This window comes from Rhipicephalus sanguineus, chromosome 7, assembly GCF_013339695.2.
Source record: "Rhipicephalus sanguineus isolate Rsan-2018 chromosome 7, BIME_Rsan_1.4, whole genome shotgun sequence".
NCBI classification, from domain to species: domain Eukaryota; kingdom Metazoa; phylum Arthropoda; class Arachnida; order Ixodida; family Ixodidae; genus Rhipicephalus; species Rhipicephalus sanguineus.
Genome location: NC_051182.1, coordinates 56,830,666 through 56,845,706, shown reverse-complemented (window position 1 = coordinate 56,845,706; position 15,041 = coordinate 56,830,666). Strand labels below are relative to the sequence as shown.

Sequence of the window (15,041 nt, the reverse complement as noted above, 5' to 3'; positions counted from 1 at the left end):
ACAACGGGGATCAGCTATGGGTCATCCATAGAGCCCACCACGTGGCGGTCAGACTTAGCCTGCCTGTCTCAGCGTGGTAGTGGCTCACTGCTCGCTATAGTCGCAGCTCTCGGGACAATGAACACAGTCTGACCAGCCAACCAACCTGAAACGTTTCAACTTAAGTTCTCTGTGGAGTTATGATGTCTAAACTACATAAAAAGTATATTTTACGCGTGTAAAAAAGAAGCATGGGCCATGAAATGTTATTTTTGAGCTGCTACGTTTAAACATGATGACTTTAGCTCCAGTTGTCGGCGGCGTTCGACTTGTCTTGATCGAAAAAAAAAATAACGCTGTCATTCGGGCGACAAACTTGACATTTGTTTTAAGAAGACTGTTTTTGGACTAGCTTTCACCTGCTTACTGACATATTTTAGCCGCCAAAAAGCACATGTACAGAGCAAAGAAACGCACAACGACCGGACGGACTTCCCGTCCTGTCGTTGTGTGTTTCTTTGCTCTGTGTATATGCTCTTTCGCTGCTAAAATATGTCACTACACTTGACATCCGCACACCGTTGCGACTCAAAGCGTGAGCTTCTGGGCACTCAACGAAAAGCTTTACAAATGTGGTCTTTAGCCGCTAACCCTTTATACAGGAGTGCAGCACATACACTAGTTACTGTGCTAAGAAACAACAAATATGGCTTGCGAGTTCTTCTCAGTGTTCTTCATGCAATCCCTCGTGCTCTAAATTTTAGTACGCTGAAGTTATGGATGCACGATCAGAAACGAAATAGCACGGAAGTAACACAAATGACAAGAAGGGCAGCAGACAAGCGCTGACTTCCAGCTAAGATTTATTGTGAAACCAAAGGTATATATATGCTGGTAGTGGGTGAAAAACGTCCGGAGCAGCGTTCAGAAAACGTCCGGAACAAGAGGGATGGCTTTCTGCCTCGTCGTTTTGATCAGAGTGGTCGTCACCCTGCGTTTGATAACACTTCTGTTTTCTACCGGAACAAAAATGAGGGCACCCTTATCATTGTTGAAGCAGCTCAGATGAAGCGGGAGGGCTGATCATGCGTGAGCAAGCCGTCCGTATAACTTTGCGATAAAGAGGGTTCATTTTGGAAGGTGCGCGTTGACGCATGCGACTTCACCGCCCGGGTTATTAGATGCGAAGCAGCTTTTGCGCTGGCCTTTGTCCGTAGTTCCATTGGCGACCGTCCGCTTTCTAAAACCTACCATAGGCATCTGGGCGCTTGCGCGAAGGGGAAGTCTTCTTCGTCTTGTTCTTCGACCGCCTTGATGATAATACGTGCAGAGCGCTTTAGGGGTCCGGGCTGCCGTATGGTGTCCTAGCTTGGCGCAACGCAGACAAAACCACGTTTGCTGGCACGTGCTAGCGCGTTCGGGCCTGTGTAAGGGGCTGGGTAAGACGCTGTGGCCTCTCCCCCTTACACTCTCAGCAATCACGTGATGGCGTCGGGGAACGAGATTCTGCAGACGCGCGATGAACCCGCGTGGCGTGCTCCAACAAGAGTTCGGGACGAGTAACAGCAACAGCAACTCAAGTGAATTCATGGAGTGCTGTACATGCGAGGACGCATTAACATCGAGCAAGGTGCCCGTGATGAACTGAACTTTAAGTCGACCCATGCGCTTCTTCGCATCCCCACATGGTTCTCTTTAGTGAGAGAGGGTGAAATTTTTTTCTGTATTTTTTGTGGGGGAGGATTGGTCTTTACTTTTTCTCCACTTCTCTTCTTTTTAATTTACGACATAGACTTGCCCTTAAGGCATAATATTTGTTGGGTATATTTGTGTTAAATGTGCGCCGTTAGGCCGGTGTTGTGTATGAAGTGAAGAAGTGTCTTGTGGAATGTGTTGTCATGTATCCATCGGTCATAACTGTTTGTGTCACTGTAGCGAAGACCAGCTTGCAGGAGATGACGGGAGCGTTCCAACTGTAAACCAAGCATCAACAGAATATACAGTCTCCACTTCTCATGTCCGTACATATGCTGTGCATTCTGTTGATGCTTGGTTGACACGTGACTACCTTTACTCTTTCTGATTCACCCACTGCCTGCATATATATATATATATATATATATATATATATAGTGTAGTGACGAAGAGTGGCACAGAAGCTCGGGAACGAGGGCGAAGAAGAGAAGGACGAGGATGAAATAGAACAGCCTGCCCGCAGCAAGGGTGCTGTCTCTTTGTCGTTCTTCTACAATGGCGCAGTCGCGAACTACCGACCCCGACATCCCTGCGTCCACTACACTCCGAAGTGGCCGAGTACTCACGGACTTGCCACCGACCACGGACGGCGTCCAGGCCTCCACGGCGGCTCCGCGTCATGATTGCGGCGAAGCGATTTCCCAAGCCTTCTCGATGTTCGCTCAAGAGCTCAAGACATCCGGCTTTGGGTGCGCCCCACATGGATCGTTCCCTGAGAACGAAATTCCATGTTTTCATGGGTTTAAAGATGACCCCGCGAGATGGGTAAGCGTCGTAAACTCGGTTGCTCTTAAACACTGTTGGAGTGACACAATCAAGAAATCCGTCGCCGAAGGACGTCTGCGAGGATCCGCCCAAGCATGGCATCGATTCGAAGGCAGCGCTTACACTACCTGGCCGACATGGAGCGCGGCCCTGACGTCCGCGTTTGAGCCGCTTCCGAGCGCTTATGACGATCGTTTCATGACCATGCGATCACGCCGGCAAGGTGCAACTGAAGACGTCGCAACTTACATCTACGACAAGCTGTCCCTTTTACAAGCTTGCGGCATACTCTGGACCTCCTCAGCAGCCAGGCAGTACGTCATCGACGGGATCCTTGACTCGACGCACGCGGCCGTCTTGTCCGCCACCACCCACCCAGCCGACATCCCCACTTTTGTACGCCAGGCAGTGGAGTTGCAGGACACATCTCATCGGCGTGCGGCTACAGTTTCCCCTAAGGAGCCGGGTCCACCGAGACGTGGATGCTATACGTGTGGGCGCTTCGGGCATGGGTATAAAAACTGCCCACAAAGTCAGCCTCAAGCCATACAATATCAAGCACGTCCACTTCCAACCCTCATGGTCACCGTCGACGGCATTGGAGAACTGACGGCTCTCGTCGATACCGGAGCACAGCGTACGGCATTGCTTCGACGCCACGCCCCAGGAGATCTCCAGCCTTGGACTGAGCCACCGCTGCGGGGCCTCGGTGGTGACGTACTACCGGTCGGTGCCATAAACCTGCAGATCAACACCGAGGCCGGCCACAAGTTCTTGTCCTCGGTGCCCGTGTTCGAAGACTTGCCCGCAGACATACTCTTGGGTGCCGACTACCTTCTCTCCGGGGATGTGCGCCTCACTGTGGAAGGAAGTAGCGTCAGCCTCCGTCCCGTAGCCCCAATTACGCCTCCGGCTCAGCCAGGTGAGCTGACAACACCACTTACACTCCCCGCTATACTCGAGAGGCACGCGTCGCTCTTCGCTGATACTACTGATCAGCTCCCCGGTACTAGCGTGCTAGAGCACCATATTACAACCGACAACCATCCGCCGGTGTCCATACCGTTACGTAGATACGCCGAACGAGAGCGGACTGTAATCGACCAGCAGGTGCAAGAAATGCTAGCCGCTAACATCATCAGGCCGTCTGCTAGCCCGTGGGCAGCACCTGTTGTCCTAGTCCGTAAAAAGGACGGCAATCTCCGATTCTGTGTCGACTACCGAGAGTTGAACAAACACACCATACCAGACTCGTACCCACTGCCACGAATGACGATACTATTGACGCCGTACGAAATGCCAGGTTCTTTTCATCACTAGACCTGAAAGCAGGGTATTGGCAGATAAACGTGGCTGAGGAGATAAGTTTAAGACGGCCTTCCGGACTCCATCTGGCTTGTACGAATTTAACCGGATGCCTTTCGGTCTGCGAACTGCCCCAAGCACGTTTCAGCGTGCCATGAACACGGTGTTGGGCACGTTGATAGACCACGCCTGTGTTGTTTACCTCGACGACATTCTAGTCATCGGGGAAACAGAAAAACAACATCTACAGCATCTCGACACAGTACTGCAGAGGTTGCATAACACCGGCTTTCGACTTAACCGCGAGAAGTGCCAGTTCGGGTTGACGACGATATCATATCTCGGTTATCAAATATCTCGTAATGGCGTGCGACCCTTGCCTGAGCGCATAGACGCCGTAGCCAAGTACCCTGCACCAACATCTATTAACAGCTCCAGGTATTCCTCGGAATGGCGTCATACTTGCGCAAGTTCGTGCCGAGCTTTGCGTCAACCGCTGCCCCACTCACGGACTTACTGAAGAAAGGCGCTCAATTTCAATGGGGTCCTTCGCAGGATAACGCCTTCCAAACCCTCAAACACCAGCTTACGCATAGTCCAGTGCTCTGCCACTTTAATGAAGATTGGGTGACAGAAGTGCATACTGATGCGAGTCAGATTGGCCTAGGGGCAGTTTTGCTTCAACGTGACACAAATGGGCGCGGGCACGTCATCTCCTACGCCAGTCGTAAACTCTCGGACGCGGAACGTCATTATCATTCAAATGAACTGGAGTGTTTGGCCGTAGTGTGGAGTGTGGATGAAAAGTTCCGCCATTACTTGTTTGGCCGACACTTCACGGTGGTAACAGACAACTCCGCGATCGCATGGATGTTCCAGAAGCGGCACCTCAAACACAAGTTTGCCCGATGGATTGTTCGGCTCCAGGACTACACGTACGACATCCGTCACCGTGCTGGCGCACAAAATCAGCTGGCGGACGCTTTGTCACGAAATCCCATCGAGGAATCCTCCCCACGGAATCCAGAAAGCTGGATCATGTTTTCCCAACAGGACGTGACGAAGGCCCAACGCGGCGATGAAGGTCTCGTATCCGTTATAGATTCCATTGAGGATACAGGACACAATGCCAAGTTTGTCTTACGTGATGGTACGTTGTATCGTCGTCACTGGGCCGATAAGAGTGACGAGCGTCATCTCCTACGCCAGTCGTAAGCTCTCGGACGCGGAACGTCATTATCATTCAAATGAACTGGAGTGTTTGGCCGTAGTGTGGAGTGTGGATGAAAAGTTCCGCCATTACTTGTTTGGCCGACATGTCGGCTATCGAGCCACCTTACGCAAGGCACAAGAACGATTTTGGTGGCCGAAAATGTATAAAAGTGTGCGTTCGTATGTTGCCAGTTGCGAGGTGTGTCAACAACACAAACGACGTTCCGGAGGCCAACATGGATTTCTTACACCGATTAAGCCTCCTGAGACAATATTCCACACGTTGGGCATAGACCACATCGGGCCTCTTCCAATGACGGCAGCGGGTAATCGTTATATTATACTCGCTGTGGATCACTTGTCAAAGTTTGTAGAGGTCGCGGCCGTGCCTTCGCTTGCTGCTAGCTACGTCATCCGATTCTTGAGAGAGCGCTTCGAATGGCGACACGGTCTTCCTAACAAGTTGATTTCCGACCGGTCGACCACCTTCCGCAGTCGCGAGCTCCGCAATTACCTACAGCAAGTAGGAGTTGAGCATCACTTCGCGTCGGCATACCATCCACAGGCGAACGGACTAACGGAAAGGTCGAACCAGACTATCCAGGATCGTCTCGCACCGTACTGTGAGAATCACAAACGAGGGGAAGCTGACTGGGATGAACATCTTCAAGCGGCTGCATACGCAGTGAACACGGCGGCACACAGCTCTGCAGGAACTTGCCCCTACGAGATTGTCTACGGCCAGCTCCCGCAGCTGAATGCTACATTCGGTTTGGACACTCCCGTCAAAGTTGGGCGTTCGGTTGCACGCCAGACACGTTGTCGCGAAATCCGTATGGAGGCGCGCAGGAGGATTGCACAAGCTCAGCAGGCGCAAAAGCGCTACTACGACCGACGCCACCGCCCGGCGCCGAAATATAGTATAGGCGACGAGGTGTGGCTGCAGCGAGGTGCTCCATCGTCTTCAGACAAACTGCGTCCAAAGTACGAAGGTCCGTTCATTATTTCCGAGCGCTTAGGAGAGAACACGTGGCGAGTACGTTCCACGGCTTCTGATGCGCGCACGGACAAGAGAAAGCGGAATAACTTTGTTGTGCATGTGTCGCGAATGAAGAACTGCGTCCGTCGACAAACGTGACGTTGTCTTATGCGCTTTTCATGCAGGAGTAGACCAGTTGCAGCGTGGCCGAGTGTAGTGACGAAGAGTGGCACAGAAGCTCGGGAACGAGGGCGAAGAAGAGAAGGACGAGGATGAAATAGAACAGCCTGCCCGCAGCAAGGGTGCTGTCTCTTTGTCGTTCTTCTACAATATATATATATATATATATATATATATATATATATATATATACATACATATATATATATATATATATATATATATATTGTGATGACAAAAACTCCGATGTTCGGGCGCGCGGGCAGTGAGATCCAGGCAGAGGAAGAAGAGGTTCAGGACATAGAACAGCCGGCCTGCAGCAAGGGTGCTGTCTCTGTCTCATTCGTTACAATGGCGCAGCCTACGACGCGAATCGAACCTTGGAGATGAAGCCACCTGGCATCGAGGGTCGTCGGCAGCGCGGGTCACTCCATCTAAGGAACGCTGTCCACGATTCCTCGATCATGGACTCCACGACTCGACCGCTGCTGCCGCCACGCATCGAATCATCCGCGGACGGCGTCCATGCCTCTTCGGTGGTTCCAGCGTACGACCTGCCAGGAACCATGCTATCACCTTCGTCTGAGAATCCGCACGGGTTCCTGTCGTCTGGGAATGCCGCATACGCTTTCCGTGACATGCGCCCAGTGCCCAGGACTGTTCCAACGCGTGAGCATCCAAGGGACGCCGTTCAGGCTTCCTTGGACGTGGATGTTGCCGTCGAGAGTACTGATACCACCGCATACTTCGCGGATGTGAGTCCTCGCTCTTTCTGCGCCTCATCCGACAGCGCCGCGGAGCTGTTGCGTTCCATCGCGCGACTCCGAGTCACGGTGAACGGCTTGGCAGCGTCAATCTCCGTGCTGTGTCCCGCCGCCTTGCCAGCACTGCACTCGCTCGGTGCCGCGTTGGCCGCCGCCGCCTTGCAAGACCATGAAGAGAGCTCACCCGAGAGCCGCAGAGAGCTGCGGTATGCCCTCACGGAGCTCTCATACCAACTCGGCTGGTTGGCGTCGTCATGCTCCGGAGTTTCGCCTACCGTATCACAATCACCGGCTGCCTGCGAACTACCGGAGTTCCACGGTTTCCAGAACGACGCCGTCGACTGGGTGGCGACCGTAAACGCAATCGGAGCTCGCGAGTGCTGGACGGACCAGCAGAAGTGGTGCGTGGCCATTGACCGCCTTCGGAATGGTGCCGCGGCGTGGCACAGGTACGAAGGCGTGCGCCAGCAATCCTGGGCCGAGTGGAGCACCAGGCTCATAGCTGCCTTTGGACCAATTGACTACCACCTCGCTGCCACCACCCAGTCCAACCTCACCGCTACCGAGGATGGAGCTCTGAAGGGGCACCACCTCGAGGCTGCTACTGCACAGTGCAGCTTACCACCACGACAACTCGAGACAACATTCTCTCCACGGCAGTTGGTAACGCGTCCCCCAAGCTCATCTTCCCTTCGGGACTTGGATGTGCCAGCTCCTCTGGTTCTTCACACCCTACCGATTCAGGAGGCGGACGAGTCCATGGCCATCAGCAACGTCTCTTCAGGCTCGTCGGAGCCACATCCCCGACTTCAAGCGCAAAAATTGGCCGGGTGCGCAGATGGCCACCTTGTGCTAAGTGAGCCAGATAATGTAGCAGCGGAACTCAGAAGCACAGCGCCGGAAGAGCCACCTATACCACCTCCAGAGCCGTTGGGCATCGATGAAAAGAAAGAGAGTGAGCGCCTCGTTGCTAACGTGCAGAATTTGGCTGAAGAAAAGCATTTTTCAGTCCTCCCAAAGCCACAGAATAATCGAAACGATTCTCCGGACGGTCTTTCCGATTCTGACAATCATGCGGATGTAACAGAAAGGAAGCCACCCCAAGTACCTCCCACGGGGCCTCCTCGGATGCTGTTCCGGCATCCTCTTCCGGGCATGCGGCCGCCGTTACCTCTGCAACAAAGCCAAACCCGGCAGCCAGAAGCATGTTTTACCGGTCAGATGACGTTGCAGCATGGCCGAGATCGACCACTGTGATGCAGCCAGGGTCGCCCACCAGACCCACTTACGGCAGGTCCACGAGCCAAGTCACAGTGTGGCCGGGACCGTCCACTGCGATGCAGCCAAAGCCGCCCACCAGAGACACTGCCGGCAGCTCCGCGCGCTTGCAGTCATGGCCGAGTGTGATGACAAAGACTCCGATGTTCGGGCGCGCGGGCAGTGAGATCGAGGCAGAGGAAGAAGAGGTTCAGGGAATAGAACAGCCGGCCTGCAGCAAGGGTGCTGTCTCTGTCTCATTCGTTACAATACATATATATATATATATATATATATATATATATATATTATATATATATATATATATATATATATATACATATATATATATATATATATATATATATATATATACATATATATATTTCATTTTACAATAAAGCCTGAGTTGAAAGTCAGTCCTTGTCTGCGTCCCTTGTCCTTTGTGTTGCTTCCACGCTATTACGTTTCTGACCATGGAGCACCAACTAGCCCGATCTGGCACCCTTCTAAGTTGTAGATGAGGGTTTCAAAAGTCGGGTGTCATGTTTTTCTTCCCCAGCAAAGTGTGTCATATCGCTCAGTTGCATGTTCCTTTAAATTGAGCTGTTAAAGGACGCCCTTTTAAATGCGAAGCATGCGCTTTCAACGTTTCTATCTATCTATCTATCTATCTATCTATCTATCTATCTATCTATCTATCTATCTATCTATCTATCTATCTATCTATCTATCTATCTATCTATCTATCTTGCCGCCTACGTCTGCGTCCTCTCCAGGTCGTTTCCATAACTTTCAATATACCAAGATTGGCATAGGAGATGATCACTGCATGAACACGATTCACTGGTCATGATATGGATGGCGCAAAACGCCTGTCGCGTACGTCATGGAACCCTTTATCCCCACATACCCGCATACCACTGCTCATGTCATGCGCCTAGGCACCAAATCAGTCTCAATCAACGCAGCAACCACGAACATACACGTATAAATGCAAGGCATGTGGGGCAGCTGAAGGCAGAACTCTCCTGGAAGACGATTGAATGTCATTCATTGGTCCACGTGGTCCGCCAGAATGACGCATGTTCTCTTCATTTCTTATGAGGCTTGGCGATGGCCTCATGCTGACTGAGTATGACGTCAGACTAATTGAGAACCTTTTTGTGACACGCGAAGAAGCCGCCGTTACAGCAATACGGTTATACTACAGCAATGCGGACGTCAAACGCTATAACGAACGTTGCCTCGACGCTGCATACAACGTGTTATGTCATCCCGCATGCGATAACTGCTCATAAGAACGAGCAGGTACACAGCGATGCCTTGACCAAGGTGGCCAATATTGCCACGCCCACTTCTTGTCTTGTTTTGATGTATTCTGGTTTGACCGGCAGGGACGGTTATCAACGCTCGACGCTGTCCGCGAAGCAGTGTTCGAGAAGCTTCATGGCTGTAGCAGGTCGTTTTGTTAAGATTGCACCCCGCACGCGAATGTTCCAGCTTTGTCTAGAGATAAGGCCGCCACCAACGATATCGCTGGAAAGGTCGATAGCGCCAGTATAAAAGCCGACGCGCTTGACCGCTTGTCACTTGATCGACGGTCGACGCTCTGTTCGCCGCTATCGGTTTATTACTGTAAGCTGGAGTTTCATTTTCCCGGCCACAAGTTCGGCCTAATAAAGAGTTTCATCTTGGACGTGCTGACTGCTGTCTTCGTCGACGTCACGACCACGTGACATCTGGTGGAGGTGATGTTCGTCCATGTTCCGGACGCCCCCGTCAAGCCGTGAACCAAGCCCGAGTCGCAAAGAAGACGTCGACGCCAAGGCCGAGCAGCGAGCAAGCCGCAGACAACAAGGTCTACCGCCACAGCACGGGCCTCTACCTGAAAAGATAAGGCAAACAAAGTCCCTGACCTCGACCACAGCGACGATGATAGACGCTGTGCCGCCCGCACCGATCCTTCTGCGGACGCCCAAGGAGCCGCCAACCTTTCGCGGATCGTCATTCGAAGACCCGGAAAGCTGGCTCGAAGCCTACGACCAAGTCGCCTTTTACAATGACTGGACCAGCGAAGACAAGCTACGACATGTCTACTTCGCCTTGCAAGACGCCGCTCGCACCTGGTTCGAGAACCGAGAGCGAAGCCTGACAACGTGGGACACATTTCGCACCAGGTTCCTCGCTACATTTACGAGCGTCATCCGCAAGGAGAGGGCCGAGGCGCTGCTTAAAACCCGTTCACAGCTGCCAAACGAAAACGTGGTGCTCTCCACAGAAGAGATGACCAGACTCTTCCGCCACGCCGTCGAGCACAAGACGTGGGACGCCGTCCTTCCGTACGTGACCTTCGCTTACAACACGGCCGTCCAAGAAACGACGCAGATGACGCCGTACAAGTTGGTCTATGGAAGGAGCCCAGCGACGACGCTCGACGCCATGCTACTGAACGTCACCGACGAAGAAAACCTCGACGCCGCCGCTTACTTAAAACGTGCTGAGGAAGCTCGACAGTTCGCCCGCCTGCGCATCAAGACCCAGCAGCACACCGACAGCCGTCGCTACAATCTTCGACGACGCTTCGTGAAATACCAGCCCGGCGACCGTGTCTGGGTCTGGACGCCGATACGCCGACGAGGGCTTAGCGAAAAACTCCTTCGGCGATACTTCGGGCCATACAAGGTTCTTCGACGCCTCGGCGCGCTTGACTACGAGGTCATTCCGGACGGCATCACGAACTCCCAGCGACGCCGCGCACGACCTCAAGTTGTCCATATCGTGCGCCTTAAGCCGTTTTTTGCGCGTTAGCGAACCCGGGGACTCTATTTTTTTTCCTTTGTTATTGTAATTTATTTGTATATGCACTTGTTTTTTTTCTTCTTTCTCCTCTATGTTCTTTCACAAGCATCGGGACGATGCTTTTTCAGAGGGGGGCAATGCCACGCCCACTTGTCTTGTTTTGATGTATTCTGGTTTGACCGGCAGGGACGGTTATCAACGCTCGACGCTGTCCGCGAAGCAGTGTTCGAGAAGCTTCATGATTGTAGTAGATCGTTTTGTTAAGATTGCGCCCCGCACGCGAATGTTCCAGCTTTGTCTAGAGATAACGCCGCCACCAGCGATATTGCTGGAAAGTTCGATAGCGCCTGTATAGAAGGCGACGCGCTTGACCGCTTGTCAGTTGATCGACGGTCGACGCTCTGTTCGCCGCTATCAGTTCATTGCTGTAAGCTGGAGTTTCATTTTCCCGGCCACAAGTTCGGCCTAATAAAGAGTTTCATGTTGGACATGCTGACTGCTGCCTTCGTCGACGTCACGACCACGTGACAATATTAACGCAAGTGACAGGGGTGGCCTGCGGGCCTCAATGTATCTAAGCATGGGCAAGCCGTACATGATTACGGCCAACATCGATGTGAGCGACCGCCTTGTCAATGGAAACATGTGCATCTTGTGGTACATCGAGCGTGACGCTTCAGTTTCCAATGTCCACGGTAGGCGTTGTCGTCCGAGACAGGGCGAACCACATCACAACAACAGACCCCTCAACACAATTGAAATGGGCGCCCGTGGTAATGCAAAATAGGAAAATCATGATATTAGCCCAAAATATATCTCGCGTAACAGGACACCTTGCGCACACATTGTAAGAGGAGACCATGTAAGGGGACACCTTCCCCTTGCGCAAGCAAACTTCGTAACTATATATCAGTCGCAACAGGGCACATACGCCCGGGTAGTCTACGGATGCGATAAGCGCCATCCACTGAAGTTGGTCTACGTAGCACTTTCCAGGTCTACCAGCCTTGACGGTCTATACGTCACCAACGCAAAGGGTTACTCCAGGTTCTGACATGTCGCTGGCTGAATGGACAGACCGTTTGTCACAGACATGACCCGGCTAGCAAGCAGGCCTCTAGACATGTCTTGGACCGGGCTAGCGCCTTTATTCGATGCCGCAACCACGACAATCACCGAACGCTCGCCGCTCCCAACGTATAGCCTGTGCTCGCGGACGTTCACAACCTGGAAAAAGATACTGTGCTCACAGAAACTGGCGTGTTAGCACTTTCCGAAACCTGGAGCGATGAGGCCACTGTGTCGGCCACAGCAAGCGGCTTTCAGACACGGAACACAGGCAGGCAAGCAGCAGAATCGTCCATGCCTGCGTTGCGCACATCAGTTATAATAACAGACATTGCAAGGTCGATCCAAATAGGTCGCCAAGGTTCGGGTGAAAAGCGGTTCAGAACCTATTGCCAACGACATCAGCGAAGGGAGTTATGGGTGCTGCAATTGAAGCGCGAGTATGTTTGGAGGGAACGAACACTAAGAGCGAGAAACCACGCTTTATTCAAAATCGAAGCAATCTTTATGTTTTACAAGTGACATTTATTTCCCGAACAATATTATGTAGGTCCAATGTGCCGAGAATGTATGGCAGTGTTTAATTATTAGGAAAACTTTTTTCTTAGCGCCCCCAGAAGAGAGGCGCACGTCATTGTTATTCAGTGTAGCCTTTACGGTGCATCGAAAGGTGTGCTCGTAAAGTTCGTCGGCGACTACACGCCCCCTCACGTGTTCTTGTGTTTCGCAGTTGCATGCGTTCTCTGAATTACTGTAGTGAGAATTTGATTTTTGTTGTGGGCAGATCTGCGTGGTGCGGTTCATCATTGGTGAACGTGTTGATTACGGCGTTAACGGGCGACGGGACGACGCGGGTAAAATTTGAACACGTTGATTACGATGTTAACGGGCAACGGGACCACGCGGCTAATATTCCACGATTACCGAGGAAAGCCTTGCGCTTTTGTCGGTAGTCGCGGAAACGATGTGGTGTTCAAGGATGTAATAGCAAAACGCGTGCGCCTGGCGACCCATCTCTTCTGCATAAGAAAGCTGGGCAACGGTTCGGAGTAGTGTGCTTGCTGGATTGGCATGGATCAGTATTGCTGCTGCCCGGTTTCCTTCGTGAACACGCAGTGCCTGCTGTATTTCCCGTTATCGGTGATCAGACCGCTAAGTTATCTGTCGCGCTCCAATTTGCATACCTGTATGCGTTACACGCAAGGGTCATTTATCGAAACACAAGGCGAAACATAGAGCACGTAGTGTGCGTATTGCGACACTTGCTGCTAATTTTGTAGGGTGTTTGCGTTCCAAGACGTACGACTTGAGATCCACAGGCACACCGCAGGCAGCAGGTCTCTCACCATTTTTCTGCAATTTAGCTTTGAGCGCTCTCTCGAGAGAATTGAGCTCAATAGGTTCCCTCGGCCACGCTTCCTACGCTGATGGTATTACCATGTGGTGTGAGGGTGGCAGCGACGGCGACATCGAACGCTGTCTACAGACGGCGGTAGACGAGGTACAGGCCTACCTTCAAGAGACGGGATTACGGCTTTCGGCCAAAAAGTCTGAACTTTTGCTCTACAGACCGAAACTAGGTCCCAAATGACTTCCCCACTCACCCACCTCTGTATACACAGAAGACGGTACGCAAATACCACAAGTCACTTCGGTTCGTATACTAGGAGTGATCCTGGAGGAAGACGGCAGGAGCAGACTCGGCATAGAGCGCATAGCCACTAAACCACACTGCATGTCTAAACTAATCAAAAGCGTCGCCAACACACGAGGCGGACTATCGGAAGAAAATCTACGGCGTCTCATGTATGCTTTTCTCATGAGCCAGATTAATTATGTAGCCGTAACTCACCCCTGAACCAAAGGGGATGAGAACAACCTTAATGTGCGCATTAGAGAGAGTATCAAACAGGTACTCGGACTCCCCACTCAAACCAACACGAAGGAACTCATGGCACTAGACCTCCGTAACACTTTCAGTGAGATTGCCGAGGACCAGAAGCTAGGCCAGATTGCTCGACTCTCCTCGACAGAGGCGGGATAGCAACTCCTGGCCTACCTCAAAATGAGCTCTGCAATCATCATCCAAAGGAAGTGCATGCGGCCGTCAGAGCTTCGAGAATGCCTCATCGTTCCCCCGCTCCCACGTAACATGCACCGGCAATACAACCACGGCCGACGTAAGGCTAGAACAGCCTCCCTCCTCAAAACAGCCGTTGGAGTGCCCGATTCGGTAGCTTTCGTAGACGCCGCTAAATACATCAAATGTAAGCACTTCGTCGCGGCGGTTACGCCGCTTCAAGGCGAACACTCCACTTCTCTAACACTCACCAACACAGATGCAGACCATGCAGAACAGGTAGCTATAGCATTAGCTCTGGCGACCACGGAACGCACAACAGTCTACACAGACTGCAAAGCCGCAACACAGGCCTATCGCGCCCGCTCGGCTATCGGAAATAATGCAGTGGGCCTTTCTGAGGACCCTCTTGAACATTGCAAGCCACATTTTCGCCTAAAGTCAATGGTTAGCAGCTTAGTTAAAATAGTTAATTTAACACTAACAAATTGGTTAATTACAAAACAAAAAAATTATCTGTACTGCCCAAGGTGGCTGTCTGCATTATCCAACAGATTTCACTCGCCTGGCTCTATTATTGCATTTTGTAACCATTCTACAAAGATACCTCAAATTATCAAGGACCGGGCAATCATATTTTCATGACATCACTGCACAAATATTCGTTTCTTGACTGCACCTATTATGGCATCATGATAGCCGCAGGCAATAAACCAACCTTTGTCAGCCAGTAAAAAATATTTGTCGATGATGCTATAAAGTACATAATTTCCCATACTTTTACCATAACGTATATAAAATCCCAGTCCTTCAGAAATGAAGCATTCTTCATGCTGAGAGAAAAAAAAATAATGATAAAAGACGCTATCGAAAGGCCGAGTTGTCGAGAAAGTGG

At 51.6% G+C, this 15,041-nt stretch overlaps 1 pseudogene; it reads right to left on the bottom strand.

The window, feature by feature from the left end:
• The window catches only part of LOC119399459 (fatty acid synthase-like), a 178,245-nt pseudogene that overhangs the window by 77,485 nt on the left and 85,719 nt on the right, over window positions 1-15,041 (bottom strand).